This window comes from Leuresthes tenuis, unplaced genomic scaffold, assembly GCF_036924035.1.
Source record: "Leuresthes tenuis unplaced genomic scaffold, fLeuTen1.0.hap1 SCAF_3, whole genome shotgun sequence".
Classification (NCBI taxonomy): domain Eukaryota; kingdom Metazoa; phylum Chordata; class Actinopteri; order Atheriniformes; family Atherinopsidae; genus Leuresthes; species Leuresthes tenuis.
In genome coordinates, this window is record NW_027325357.1 from 18,020,928 (window position 1) to 18,034,972 (window position 14,045).

A 14,045-nucleotide genomic window follows, 5' to 3' on the forward strand; every position below is an offset into this window, starting at 1 on the left:
GAAGCTGATATAGGTATCGTCTACGTTCACTGAAACTTAATAAGAACACTGATTACAGTAAACAGGCATTAGGTTTCCTATGAAATGTAATGAAGAAAATGAAAAATGGAAAAACTACAAGGACATTACAAAAAGACAAAAATAGCTCAGGAGTAGGTTCACCTGTGTTCAATTATATGGAGTTTGCATTAAGATTTCCCATATAGGGAATTAAGCTTTACCCCACTCTGGAAACCCATCAACTATAATGTAATGACTCTGGTTCCTAGGACAATGGCCAAGATTTCTGGGCTCCAGGTGGAGCCAGCAGACATCATTGTCTGAATGCAAATACATTTAGAAAAAAACTAATACAAAAACTAAACTGACATCTGACAATAGCTAATGGCTGCTACATTGGCAAAGGCACATAACATTTTTTGCTCTCTACACCACTGTTTAAATGCATTCAACTAAAACCTGCTCAAATATGTGTCAGCACTTCTTGGACAAAATAGCATTGGAATATGCAGATATCTCCTCAGACAGATTAACTATGGATGAACCATAAAAAGAAAAAAAAACATCCCCAAAGAACTTGACAGAAAACTCACAGCCCACGTACTTTTGGCCAAAAATTGTGTTTACAAACAACAAGAAATGAACTGTAACTCAGTTGATGCATGCATCTCTTTTTTTCTTCTTCTGTTAGAAGAGAAAATTATGAATATGTTCAGTATGAGCCGGAAAAAAACTACATATGACTGAACTTTTCTTTTGCATTAAATATGAATGTCCTTAAACACTTACATTTCAAAGCATCAGCACCTAATTATACCACAGCTTGAAGCTGCCCTCGCTGCCGCACTGAAGTTTCATCATCCACATATGTCATAAATAGATTTATAACTGACCTACACTACATAGAATAGAATAGAAAAATACTTTATTCATCCTCCAGTGGGAGAAATTCTAATTAGTCAAGTGGCTAAATTTTTAAAAAAATATTTACAATTATTGTATATAATGGTGATAATAATTATCATAATAATAATTATCATAATAATAATAATTATTATTATTATTGTTATTATTATTATTATTATTATTATTATTATGATAATGAATAAATTAATTTGAGAAAAACATGTCAGCAGTCAAAAAGCCTTATTGCTGTGGGGACAAAGGACCTCCTGAAACTCTCAGTCCTGCAGCGCAGTGAGTTGAGCCTCTTACTGCAGCTGCTCCTCTGTCCTGTCAGGATGCAGTGGAGAGGATGTTTATCATTCTCCAAAATAGAATATAATTTCCTCCTCATCCATTGCACCACCACAGCACTGAGAGGATCTAGCCTTCTGCCTACAACAGAACTGGCCTTTTTCACCAGTTTGTCCAGGCGCCTACAGTTTTTGTCTGTAGTGCAACTGCCCCAGCAGACAACAGCATAGAACAGTGCACTCTCAATGACAGCGTGATAAAACATGCACATCATGTCACTGCAGACACTGAAGGACCTGAGACGTCTCAGGAAGAAGAGACGGCTCTGAACAATCTCTATCTTTGTTTTTGTGGGAATACTAAACTAATACTAAGACGATGTGAAAACCTGACAGTACGTTTCCAGGATGAATTTATACACTTGCCTTATAATTTGCTCCAGCTTTTATCTCAATCCGCACAATTCCTTGTGTCTGTTTTCTGAAGGATTGTGCGTGTGTGTCTGCATATGTGGGTGTGTGTGAATGCTCACTGGCACACACACAAATGTTTCATCATGATTTGTGTGCTACAGATACATTTCACATCCTAAAAATAGCAGCCATCCCTGATTTCAGCAGCCGAAACCAGTCAGCTTTCAGCGAGGCACCAAAGCCTTTTGAGCTGTCTTACAAGTCTTTGAAAAGACGTGAAGATAGTAGCTATGTGTCTGTGGGGTAAGGGGGGGGGAGCTGCATATAGAAGATTGACTGCAAAATCTCGTTATGAAACAAGGGGAGCTTTATTAGCCATAGCTGTTTTCATATGCACTCTGTCACCTCTGGTGGTCACAAGAGCTTTCTCTGTGAACACAAACGTACTCATAACTAAAGTTTGTCCTTCAATAAGAACTTTTGCAAGTCTTTGTCCAACCGCAACTGGACTTTTTAAACGCATGTTCATATGTTAGTCTGACTCAAGTTGTAGGAAACTGCTTCAAACATTTCCTGGCTGCTGCTCTGCTCTAATAAAACTCCCTTTGTGTAACTGTAGCATCATCTGACCAACTAAACGTTCAAGTAACTTCAAGACAATGTCTGTGCAGTGAAGTCAGCCATACGTGCATGATAATCCCCCACAGAGAAAGTTAGAAGTGGCAGAATGTTTTGAACATTTACTCACAGCATCGTAGAGTCACACATACTTCATTCATCTCCGTTCCATTCCCATGTTTTATTCTGGGACAAGGACAGTGCACCAGTTAAACTGCCCAGTCAAGTTGTAGGTATAGCTCAACATAACTGTGCTGACTGACTAATACTAATGCGTGCGGATACTGTATGATTTGATTTAGTATGAGCTCAGTGCATGGTGTTCTACGTAAAACCGCAGATCTGCAAATCATATTAAGTAATTTTGGTGCATGTGATTCCCTCCAAAAGAGTTTAACTTATTATTATTATCATTGAGATCATACGCTTTTGCATTGGAAACGTAGCAGTCTTTGAGTTGTTTAAGTATGTAGATAGTCACACCTAAAAATCGTGCAAGATAGAGCCCAGCAAACTGATTACCTAAATTATAGCTTTGGTTTTGCTTTGTTTTCTGATCTGTGACCCTTCAAGGGTATTTGAGAGCTACCATGATCCTTCTGCTGGTAGGTACTGGGTCTTATGGAGGACAATCATGAACATGCTGTGAGCACAAAAGTGGCTCCCTCTGCCTGTTTAAGGCCAGAACTGCTCTTAACATTCCCTCTTGGATTAAAAAGAATGCAGAAACGCATTGAGGAGTTGTTCATTTTTCCTCTTGAGTGACCTTGACCATTTAAAGTCCCAGGGTCTTGGGTTGGCAGAGAGATGCATTGCTACCTCGCCAAGAGAGAGGAGCACGCCAAAGTCTCCATCCCTCTGTCACTCCTCTCACTCTCACTTTTGCTCTTTTTTTTTTCCAGCCACCCACTTCCCTCCACATGCACAAAGGCTGTTGCTATAGCAATGAAACATGCCAGAATTGTGCTCAATCTTACTTTGACCCTCATAGCCATATTAGCATATGACGTCTGTCTTTATTTCTGTATGTGCTGCTCATCATGAAAAAAAAAGGAAGCAGTTATGTCTGGGTCCCGTCTAGTGGCATCTACTCTAGCTTTGTCAACACAGATCGGCAGTTTTACTTTATCACCGACAGGTGAGGAGAACAGTGAAGCGCTGGAGCAAGCCAATCCACAGAGACCCAAACCCACACCCTGCAGAACCCCTGCCAACGTCTCAGTGCCAAATACAGCAGGACAAACACGAGAAGTCAAAATAATGGTTAAGTAAGTTGATCCTCGTGTTGTAGATGTCTGTTAAAATTGACGTTTTAAGCAAAAAATAAATATGTACAGCCTCTTCCAAACAGCCAGTTTGTCCCCTCATAATAACTCTGCAGGGCATCAACATTTCTAATACCTCATTCTTCTGCTATATATTTAGACCTTTGCCTTGTGAAAATGAAGATTAATCGCATCTTAATTACTATTTTGGAGTAATGGATCAGTTGAAGGGCAGACATGTCTTTGTGTTTTCATGTCTCCTTTGCATGTTATCTCAGAAAAACCCAGAACGGCGAACAACTAAATCAAAGCTGCAAAATGTTTGTCCGCAGAGCAGTGGCTGATGTCATGGTCACTACGACCAACTTTTACTTGCAGTCTGGGATGCTTACCATGTCAAGAGAAAATTTGCAAAAAATAAATATGATCGCGCACTTGAGGGATAAAGCTTACGTGTGCCTTTCCCAGCAGGTTCCTTTAATGCTCTGACCTTATGACTGATCTGTTCTGTCTCCTGGAGTTTGAGGGCTGGGCATCAAAAGTTCTGTCCTCCCTATAAGTCCTTCACTTGAGCCCTCACAGTTGTGCCGGTGTAAGCATTTATTCAGTCTATTGATCTGAGCATTTTGGTTAACCTCACTGTGCCCCTGGCTGTACTGACAACTTTCACACAAAACACTTTCAATTAGAAACGGGTCCTGCACACATTCCTGTTTCTGCTAACCTCGTATTTAGATTTTTATGCATGGCATATTTCTGCTTAATTATTTGCTTCAAAAAATATTCAAGGTCTAAAGAGACCTTCAAAAATGCAAAATGAAGGTCAGACAGGGATATGCTGTAATTTAATTTCTGAGATGTTGAATGGTGCAACTGATGAATTTGGGCAAACCTCACAAAATGAAATGTCTCTCCCTCATTGCCATATCCCCATTTTGTTCAATCTCCTGTCTATATCCTGCATAATAACAGAGGAGCAAGGTGTTGTTTACTTTGTTAATCTATCCTCCAGCAGATGAGTCAGCTGTTCCCTTCATTACAGCTGTGATGAGCAGGGGCCATCTGTGTGTCATAATGCTTCAGCATTATTGAAAGGCTCCCATGGGACACCTTGGAGTTTAAGCCTAATTTAGCACATGCCATTTTTCATCTCTTCCCACTGTCATTCATTCTAGTTTCTGTCCAAGCTATTGATGGCCTGATTTGTTTTTAGTTTCTGAGCTCTCCTTATCATCGTGTCTTTTCCATCTTTTGCCTCTTTCCCTCAATCCTTCTCCCCTCCAATGATCCACTTCCCTCTCTTGATTCTAAACAAATCTGAAATCTGTAATTTTGCAGCTGACTAGGAAGCAAAGAGTGATGGAAATTGTTAGTTACTGCAAAAGTGGAAGACATGGAGATAGGATCTGTAAAGCATTTCCTGTTTATTGGAACTGGTGCAACACCTATTCCACACCACAGGCAGTGTGGTCTAGCAGTGTGGCGGGATCAACCACAGTTTGTACTTGCAGTGTGAGCTGTCATTCAAACACAAACAAGCATTGTGTTTTTCTGGAGGCTTTTTAAGTTGGAAAAAAAAAACACACTGAATGTAAGTTTCTGCCAAAAGCTAGATGCAAAACTTGATGCAAAATATCTCTTTGTTAAGTTAACATGTGAAGTCTCAAAACTGCACTTTTAACACAGGCAACTGGACACAATGTCATGCAATAGAACTATAATGAGGGATCATTTTAGGCTACAGTACAAATTCTACAAAAAAAATCCATGTAGAGTAGACTGTAAACTATCTAATGAAAAAATAATAACTTTGTCCCCATGATGAGAACTGCAATCTCTCCATTCTGTGATTATCAACTCTAATCTTAACACCCAAAGTGCCTTTATTAATACCATTTACATCCATAGAGTCCATGAATCCATAGATCTATGACAGTGTTTATCAATATAAATGACACCCTGGCACTGCTATGAAATGTACAGCAGAATAATCCGTCTCCATGGCAGACAAGCCAGACACACAGCTTAAAAGCAATTTAAACACTGTGGCTGCTGCTGCACATAAAAATGCATATTGAAGCAAAAAAAGACAGCTTGTACACAGTTTTAACACAGTTCAGATCGCACACAAAAGGCAATGTTGTGCCAGGCAACGCTGTTGACGGTTTTCTCTAGACGGCTATTTTGGGCACTATCGTGTCTTTATTCCATCTTGCCCTTTTATGTAAAAGGTACCAGGAGAGCGTTGCTATTGTGCCTTTAAACTGGTAGCTCATAGTCACTGAGCCACATGTTTTTAAGGGAGAGCTCCAATGGTGGGAGACAATACAGAAGACTCAAATACTATTAATGTACAAGTCATGCTTTGGATGTGACCCACATCAGTGAAAGTGAGGGTAACACTGGCATGCTTCGTGAAAGCACACACTTGGCTGCACAATTTCTGAGCACTGCAGAGTCCTTCTGGGAATTTCGGGGATGTTTATAGTGTTTACTGTTTCGTAACAACTACATGAACCTGTTAGATGGAAACAGAGTGTTTTTTGTGTGCAGCAGATATGGGTATGAGTGAGGGGTTAGATTTCCTACACCATTAATCAATAAAATGAACTGAAATTAAAAAATACTTTATTTATATCAAAGGGGAATTCTAATGCTGCAGTAGTTTTGTATCATTTTGTATACAGTGGAGCTGAAGAAGCATCTTACTAATCACACATTGTTGTTTCAACACCATGTTAAGTAGAGGGTGGGCAGGATTTTTCTGTGTCTTCATTAACTTGTGCAGCATTCTTCTTTATACAATCAGGTCCAGGGGCTCCAGAGCAGCACACAGAGCCAGCCCAGTGCAATGCTTTGTTAACTTTGTTCGAGCCACTGATTCTGATGCTGCTGCCCCAACAGATGGCTGCAAAGCAGACGACACTCAACAAATGTTTCTTTCAACAAAGGTTTCTCAAACCCAGCCTCTACATTTTATCTTAATGCTAATGTGTGAATAATATATTATGGTTTGTATTATTAATGTATCAATAGCTGTGTAGTATACTATCAGTAGTTTAATGCTGATGAAAGAAAATAACAATTTCAAGATAATCTAGTTAGTCTTGATGCAATAAAACAACTATGATAAATCAAGTGGGTTATGCTACAGTTTGCCTTTTTTAGGGATTTTCTCACAGCTACTATGGAACACTTAGGTTGGTTAGGTTTGGTTGTACACTGTACAGACTAAAAAAAAAACACCTGCAACCGCAGAATTTTCCTCAACAAGCTTCTGTGCTCTCTGTTTGTGTTATAAGCAATGTCAGCCCATTCTTGCAATCATGTGTGCTGTCTGACAACCTTTACAGTAAGATCCTGCCGCAACTTGCAGCTGCAGCTCACATTTGTTTGATTTTGGATGGTCAGAGTTTAATTCTGCCTCACAACTAGATTCATTTGGCTTTGAAACACTATTATTTTCAGTGTACCGGTGTATTATGTTAATCACTCATTGTGCTGTTGCTCCACACCCATGGGATCATTACCCGAATGACTTTTCCAGTTTCTGCTTATTAAACTGAACTCATGCGGCCACTACAGCTTCCCTAACTAATTGCATATCGATTCATTAAAATTTGCCAAAGGGAAAGCTCCCACGGAATGAAAACTGTAACAATGCAACAACCCAACTTTGAATTACAGAGAAAGGTGTGACACAGACAGAAAAAAATGGCATTTTTTCGACATGGAGGAACACTGGGGAGGTAAGACAGAGGATTATATTCTCCTTGTCTGTCTCGATGGCTATGGGAGCTGTGTGAAAGGATGTATCAGCTTGGATTACTGAACTCGAGGGCTCTTTCTCTCTTATTCAGCCATTACATCTGTCAGGCATCGAGTGATATCTCCGCTCTGAATCAAATGGCAACCTAAGGCTCTAAAAAAAAAAGAAGAAAGAAACAGCAACAAGAGTTTGTAGAAGTAGCAGCTCATGGATAATGTGTCAGATGATGACAAACAAATGTCAAGCTTATACATGCAGGTGGTGTACAGGAGGACCTGCTGTTGCTGTCATGCTGGTGAAGTCAATTGTGGATGAGAGAGGATGGGAGGGAATTCACAAGCTGTGCATGTGGATGAGGAACAGGAGAGTGGGAATGAAAACTGGACTGTGGACTTTACATGTCCTCACAGGGAGGAGTCAGAAAAGGAAGAGCTAAGGTGTGGAGGCAGGGGGGGGGTTTGGGGGGGTTAAAGTGACAGGTCAGTGCTCAGCTCATCTCCCATCCATCCCACAGTCCCTTCGTGGTTCGATCAAACCTAAGATGCCTTGACTGAATTTGACTGCAGGACCACAAGTGAATGTGTAGTGAAGCAAACACCTGTGCCCATACAAGACAAAAATATCGTCCAATCAAACTAAAGGCAAGTTTCTCTCTCACTGAAACCCTTTATGTGTTCCTTGAAGAATCAGTATGTAAATGTACAATGTGAATTTTAATGACTATACAATATGTACTTCAGAGTGAAAATGCTTTTGCCAAAGCTTGCCTGTGGGGAGGCTTGATAACCCAGAATTGTTCAGTAGCCATATTGTCTGTAGAGATAAAACTCATTTCACAGGTCATTAGACTTATTTGAAAAGTAGCAGTCAGACTCACAGTGGGCATACAGCATCAAGAAAATTATACTTCACAGTGCCTCCAAATACCAGCTAAAGTTGATTGGCCAGCAACGCCAGGTCACACAGTCATGGTGACACCGTCAATATTAGTCCTGCTGTGCAGGTCTAGGGCTACTTCCTGGGTACACTAATGAGAAGGTAAATCAAGCTGTCAGTCTACCCCCTCCTAAGACAAGACACCATGAGCTTATACAAATACACATCAGAGCTGGCATTTAGTGAACTGCCTCTCTGTGCCCTGCTTCCTCTTCTTTACACAGCAAAAGGTAAATTAGTTTCCTCTCCTTCATAATCGAGGACTGCAATGCTGGACATAGATTAAAGAGCAGATCTTTTTTCTTTCATGTCTTCCTTGCATCTCTTCCTCCGCTCTATCTCTTTTCCCTCTTTTTTCTATGCACATCTTCACTTTTCTTGACCAGCTATGTTTCGCACTCCACTTCACCCATAATCCTCTCCATCTGCCCCGTACCCCTGGCTCAGCATTTGCCTCACTCAAACCTCAGCTCAAGGTCATTTTGTCACGCCATAATGGATTCACAAAGAATTTTCTTTTCAGTGCCTCTTTCCTTTTATCAGCCTCCCTTTCTTCCTAATGCCATCCCATGCATAGAAGAATTCATACAGTTTGTTGGTTGTTTTTCTTGTCTCTTGTATCAATATCGTCTCAAGTCCTCTGCCTATTATCATTATTTCTTTGTAGTTTTTGTCTGCATCAAAGCTCTGATACAGCTCTCTGCGCTGCTGTATCTGTTGGAACTTTGTGAATGACAACTTCCTCAGTTACAGTGGTTACATTACATGGTCACCTCTTGGGTTTATCTGCTCAGTCTTGCCTCTTGTGTTCGAGTGCGTTTCAGGATGTGTAACTGAGTAAATGCAGGTGACATGGTGTGACACTGTGACATTTTAGTTTGCACTGTCTCACTTTTACAGGGCAGTTGGTCATCTTTTCTGTCCATGACTGTGATAAGGTCAGCTGGTGTCGATAGCACAAACCTGACACAATTAAGGACAGATATGATTAGTGCTTAAAGACATCCCAATGCTATACTCAATAATCTAGATTGAGCATTGCTGGGAGAGCTAAATTTAGCTTTCAAACACTGAGAAAATGCGGTAATTATCCCTGTGTACCGACTCTAGGTGGAATAGAAGTTTGCCTAATTGAATCTATTTTTCAGAAAATAACTTTTGGATGAGCTGAAATTTCAAATTTCAATGTAACCATTAAGACTGGATGCAACGTGTGTGTATCTCAATTTCAGAAGATTTCTTTTTAACCTAATGGTTTGTTGTTTAGAAAAACACTGCGCAGACAGTATCATATTAATATTTTATTAACACTATAACGTAAAATCCACTTCAAACGATGAAAGAGAGACATTATTATTTCATGAAAAAGTCTAGCTCATCTTGAATTTGATTTAAAAGCCTGTGGAGCAATTTCACTTCTCCCAATGTGAAAGTTCAAAATCAAGACTGTATACAATATAAAATAATTCAGACAACCTGGAGCTGAACACAGCTGAAAATCAATATCAGATACCCGTGATTGTCGGACTCTCAGGTAGCACTGCATAAAGACAGGCATGATTCCGTCATGGAAATCAGTGCATGGGCTCAGGAACCCTTCCAGAAATCATTTTCTGGAAGTGTGCTGTTGAAATAATCCCAAGGACTCCCAGAGCTAACCATGAGGAGACCGCAGTTTGTTACGTGCCTGTTAACTCTTCTTCAAAGCGCGAATGGCATGGGTTTCCATGTTTCTTGCTTATCTGCAGTGCTCAAACAATGTATTATAACCTTAAAGGGGAACTCTGTATTTTTAAACCTAGACCTTATTTCTGGCATGAAATATGTTTATCTACTCACTGAGAACAGTTTGGCGAAAGTCGGCGTCCTTCGGAAGCTATTTAGATAACTCGCTATCCATATAACGGAGTGAACGGGGCAAAGACGATGCAGCCTCTAAATAAGACACTATCTGTCTTTATTTCACCAACACTTTAAGCCGAATGAATGAACGAACACGTACTATTGCTCTGTTAGCGCATAGCTACTGTTATGTGGCTACTTGCAGCTATAGGAGAGCTAACGGAGGGAATTCTACACACACCTCTACTGGGACGACTTCATCGACATGCATGGCTGCAGCACAGCTCATTCACTCCGGTAAGAACGTCCATCTTACTCAAAGTCGTCGTTCACATTGTCAAAATTTCATAAATATCCTGCCATGTTGCACAGAACTAGCAGTAGCAAACTCTGTGTGAAGTTAGCCGACTGTCACAGAGCAAGGAGTAAATAAACTGTGCTCCAGGAGGGTGTGTGGATGAAGTAGACCCAGTAGAGTGCCTGTGTAGAAATCCCTAGAAATCCGTTAGCTCTCCTATAGCCGCAAGTAGCCACATAACAGTAGCTATGTGCTAACAAAGTATTGGTGAAATAAAGATACAGATAATGCCTTATTCAGAGGCTGCATTGTCTTTGCCCCGTTCATTCCGTTATATGGATCGCAAGTTATCTAGATAGCTTCCGAAGGACACCGACTTTTGAGAAACTGTTCTCGGTGAGTAGATTAACATATTTCGTACCAGAAATAAGGTCTAGGTTTAAAAATACCGGAGTTCCCCTTTAAACATAATATAAAGCTGAATGCAGAGGGAACTTGATTGATCCTGTAATCTCAAACTCTTACTTGAGTATGCGCTTAGGAGGGTTGTTTAGTAAAGTAAATTGAGTGCAGTATTGGTTAGGAGACGCCACAACATCAATCTCAGCACACATCTGTTTGGCTGATTCCCTTCTACTCAGTCCAATGCCAAATGGCAAATCTCATGCAGAATGAGCTATTTTAGCTTCTTTAGCTTGCTGTCCTCGTCTGTCTTCTCTGCAAGCCTCTTTTCTACCCACCTCCACCCCAGCTCCTCCGTTTCAAGCTGTGTCTGACTTAATCAGTGTCATGTCTGTTGTCATTAAGTCTGCTCTGTCCTGTCTTCTAAGGGGTCTTAGCTGCTGCTCCCCCTGCCTCAGGTTTTTCACGTTTGCCTTTGGAAGGACAGAAGTTCCCAGAACAGAGCCAAACCCCCCAAAGAAACTAAGTCAAGTTTAGGTTACAGCATAAATATTTACAATGTGTGTTTTTTTTTCAAGGAGGACAAACACTTTATCTCAGCTCTCCATCAGATTAACGTATTCTCATGATTGGGTCCTCTGATTTTTGGGGGGGAATTCTGTGTATCAAAACCTACGTGGATTAATAGCTTAGGGTTTTGCACAGACATCCAGTTCAAGTCAAAAATCTGGAAACAGCTACTCATTCATCTTGAATGAGGTGTGTTCACATTTTTGACAGGTGCTTTATATGGTTTCTGAATTGATCTACCCCAGTGATCTTTTGGCTTTTCTTTTAGTACCACCAAGAGGCAGGCTTTTTTTGTTTTTTACTGAAACACTCTAACAACTATTTCATAGGCTCCTGGAAAATTTGGAACTGATTTACAAGTTCATCCCTGATGGATGAGTCATATGAGTTTCCTTTCATCTCGCAGCACCACAACCCAGTTGCAGAAGAAAATGTGCCAGTTATAGAAACCGCAGATGCATTTAATCACAACATTTTTCATTTTGCCAATTCACATTGCTCTGCAAACACTCAAGTAAGTACATGCCTTATCTGCAAATGGTTGGTGGATGGATGGTTGGAAAAATGTAACCTTCATCTGAAACACTCCAGTACTTACTTCCATCACTTTTGAAAAGTGTCTGTCGGGCACTGTGATTCTGGTCTCTCGTGAGTCTATGTGAAACCAATGTGATTTATTTTCCTTTGATTCCTTCTGTGTTTAGTTAGATTTAGGCACCATAACTACTTGGTTAGGGTTAGGTTTGGAAAAATATCACTATTTGCTGTGAAATATAATGTTTTAATAATCTTGCACATTCCATTAAAGGTTCCATGAACAGGAGTGACAATGAGCTCTTTGAGCAGAGATTATATATATTTGTGGTTTCTACAGATGTAAAATGGTGAAATCAGGACGGTGTATCAGGTATCAAAAGGAGGTTTACAGGTTTAGATTATCTGTCATTTGTTATTTAGAATAAGTTCAAACATTAATAGCGTCATGCATGATGTAAGTGTGGTGGGTTTTGATCCAAGCCCACTCTTTCGCTCTCTTTGTTAATCGTTCACTGGGGCTGAAGCCACAGTAGACTGCCGGTTCTTGACTTGTATCCAGGTTTACCAAACGTGGTGCCAGTATCTTTGATGCCACACAAGACAGACGGAGATAAAGACCCCCCCGCTGCCCCCCTGCTGCCACACGGGTCACAGTAATCCACACCAAAAGGCAACATTAAACACGCATGCCAGTGAATGTAATTGCTCCATCCGTTAGCTGTTACATGTTCACATTGCTATGGAAACGTCAAAATACTGTAGACGGTTAACATTTGCTACCATGTAAATAGAATTTGAATGTTTTGAAGGGCTTACAATGATTTGAATCTTCACTAATATTTTTAGGGTAAATATTTCTCTAGAGATTAAACCAATACATCACTGTGTATCACAGGAAATGTATTTGGATCATAAAGATGTTTAATTCAGGTGTTACAGACTAAGTAACAAAGTTCAACATTTTGTGGTTTGACTCTATTTCTTTTCCTTTCTTTTTGTCATTAGCAGTTTGGATGAGTTTTGACAGAAAACGTTTCACTATGGAAGCACATTAAAAAAAAAAAGCCTGATATCACCCTTTAAAATCAGAAAGTAAGGGTTTCTTTTTAGTCTCATCGCCACTGAGTTTTAGCAGCCCTTAGAAAGAGGTCCTGTGCACGGGAGGGAGCAAGATGTCAGACTATTTTGACAAAGTCATGTGCTTCGTTTTGAACTTCTTGACAGGAAAACCTGAGGCTCTGCTGTCCCACCTCCCCCTTAACCCCCCAGCTGCACGCTGCAGGTTAATGCCATTTTTGTCTCAATGCTCTTCAAGGGCACTGTGGTAAATATAGGAAATCTTTGAGAAAGAGCTGATGGAGTACACTCAGCAGAAGCCAGAGAAGATGGATGAGTCAAAATTGTAAATGTAAAAGGTCTATCAAAAGAGAATGGTCTGAAAATTACAAATATAGGTTTAAACATACCATAGCACACACTGTATTACGCAAGTGTTTGGGTGTGTTTTTTTTTTATGCATGTGACTCAGAAATAGACATGTACACCTTATGGCCTGATATTTTTGGTTATTTTCAATTTCTTTCAAGCGCTTATGTGCATCTTTAGATGTGTTTTTGTATTTTTTTTTTTTATATCCTTGGCTAAGAAACACAGGCATATGGTATGTGGGTGTTTGGCAGATGCTCCTAATCACTGGCTAGCTTTGCATTTGTATGTGACTGTTTTCACAAGAGATTCGGATCAGTTGCAAGGGCGATTTGGTGTTTTCATGTTTGTCTGAGAAAAAAGATGCTGCATTAGGCCCACAGGGTGCCCTCTGTGTCATGTAAAATATGTGGTGCAGTGAAAGAAAAAAAGGTGGGCTATAGTGACAACATGGTACAGAGAAGGTGGAGCATGAGGCATATCAGGAGTATCAGAAAGAAAACACATGAAATTAGTTAATACGTACAATCTGAGAAGAAAAACCCAATGTCATTGTTTGTATCTGTATATGTAAATCACAAATCTAAGCATTCCATGATACATCTGAATAACTAAATACATAGAAATAAAATGGTAAGAGACACAGACCTGTAGCTTTTAGAATCACAATCACTGTCACGATGGCACTGTTCTGACACAAGCAAGAAAAGAATGAATAATTAATACTTATGGGGATGCATTTAGGTGCAAGTGAGTCTGCATCAATTTAGTTT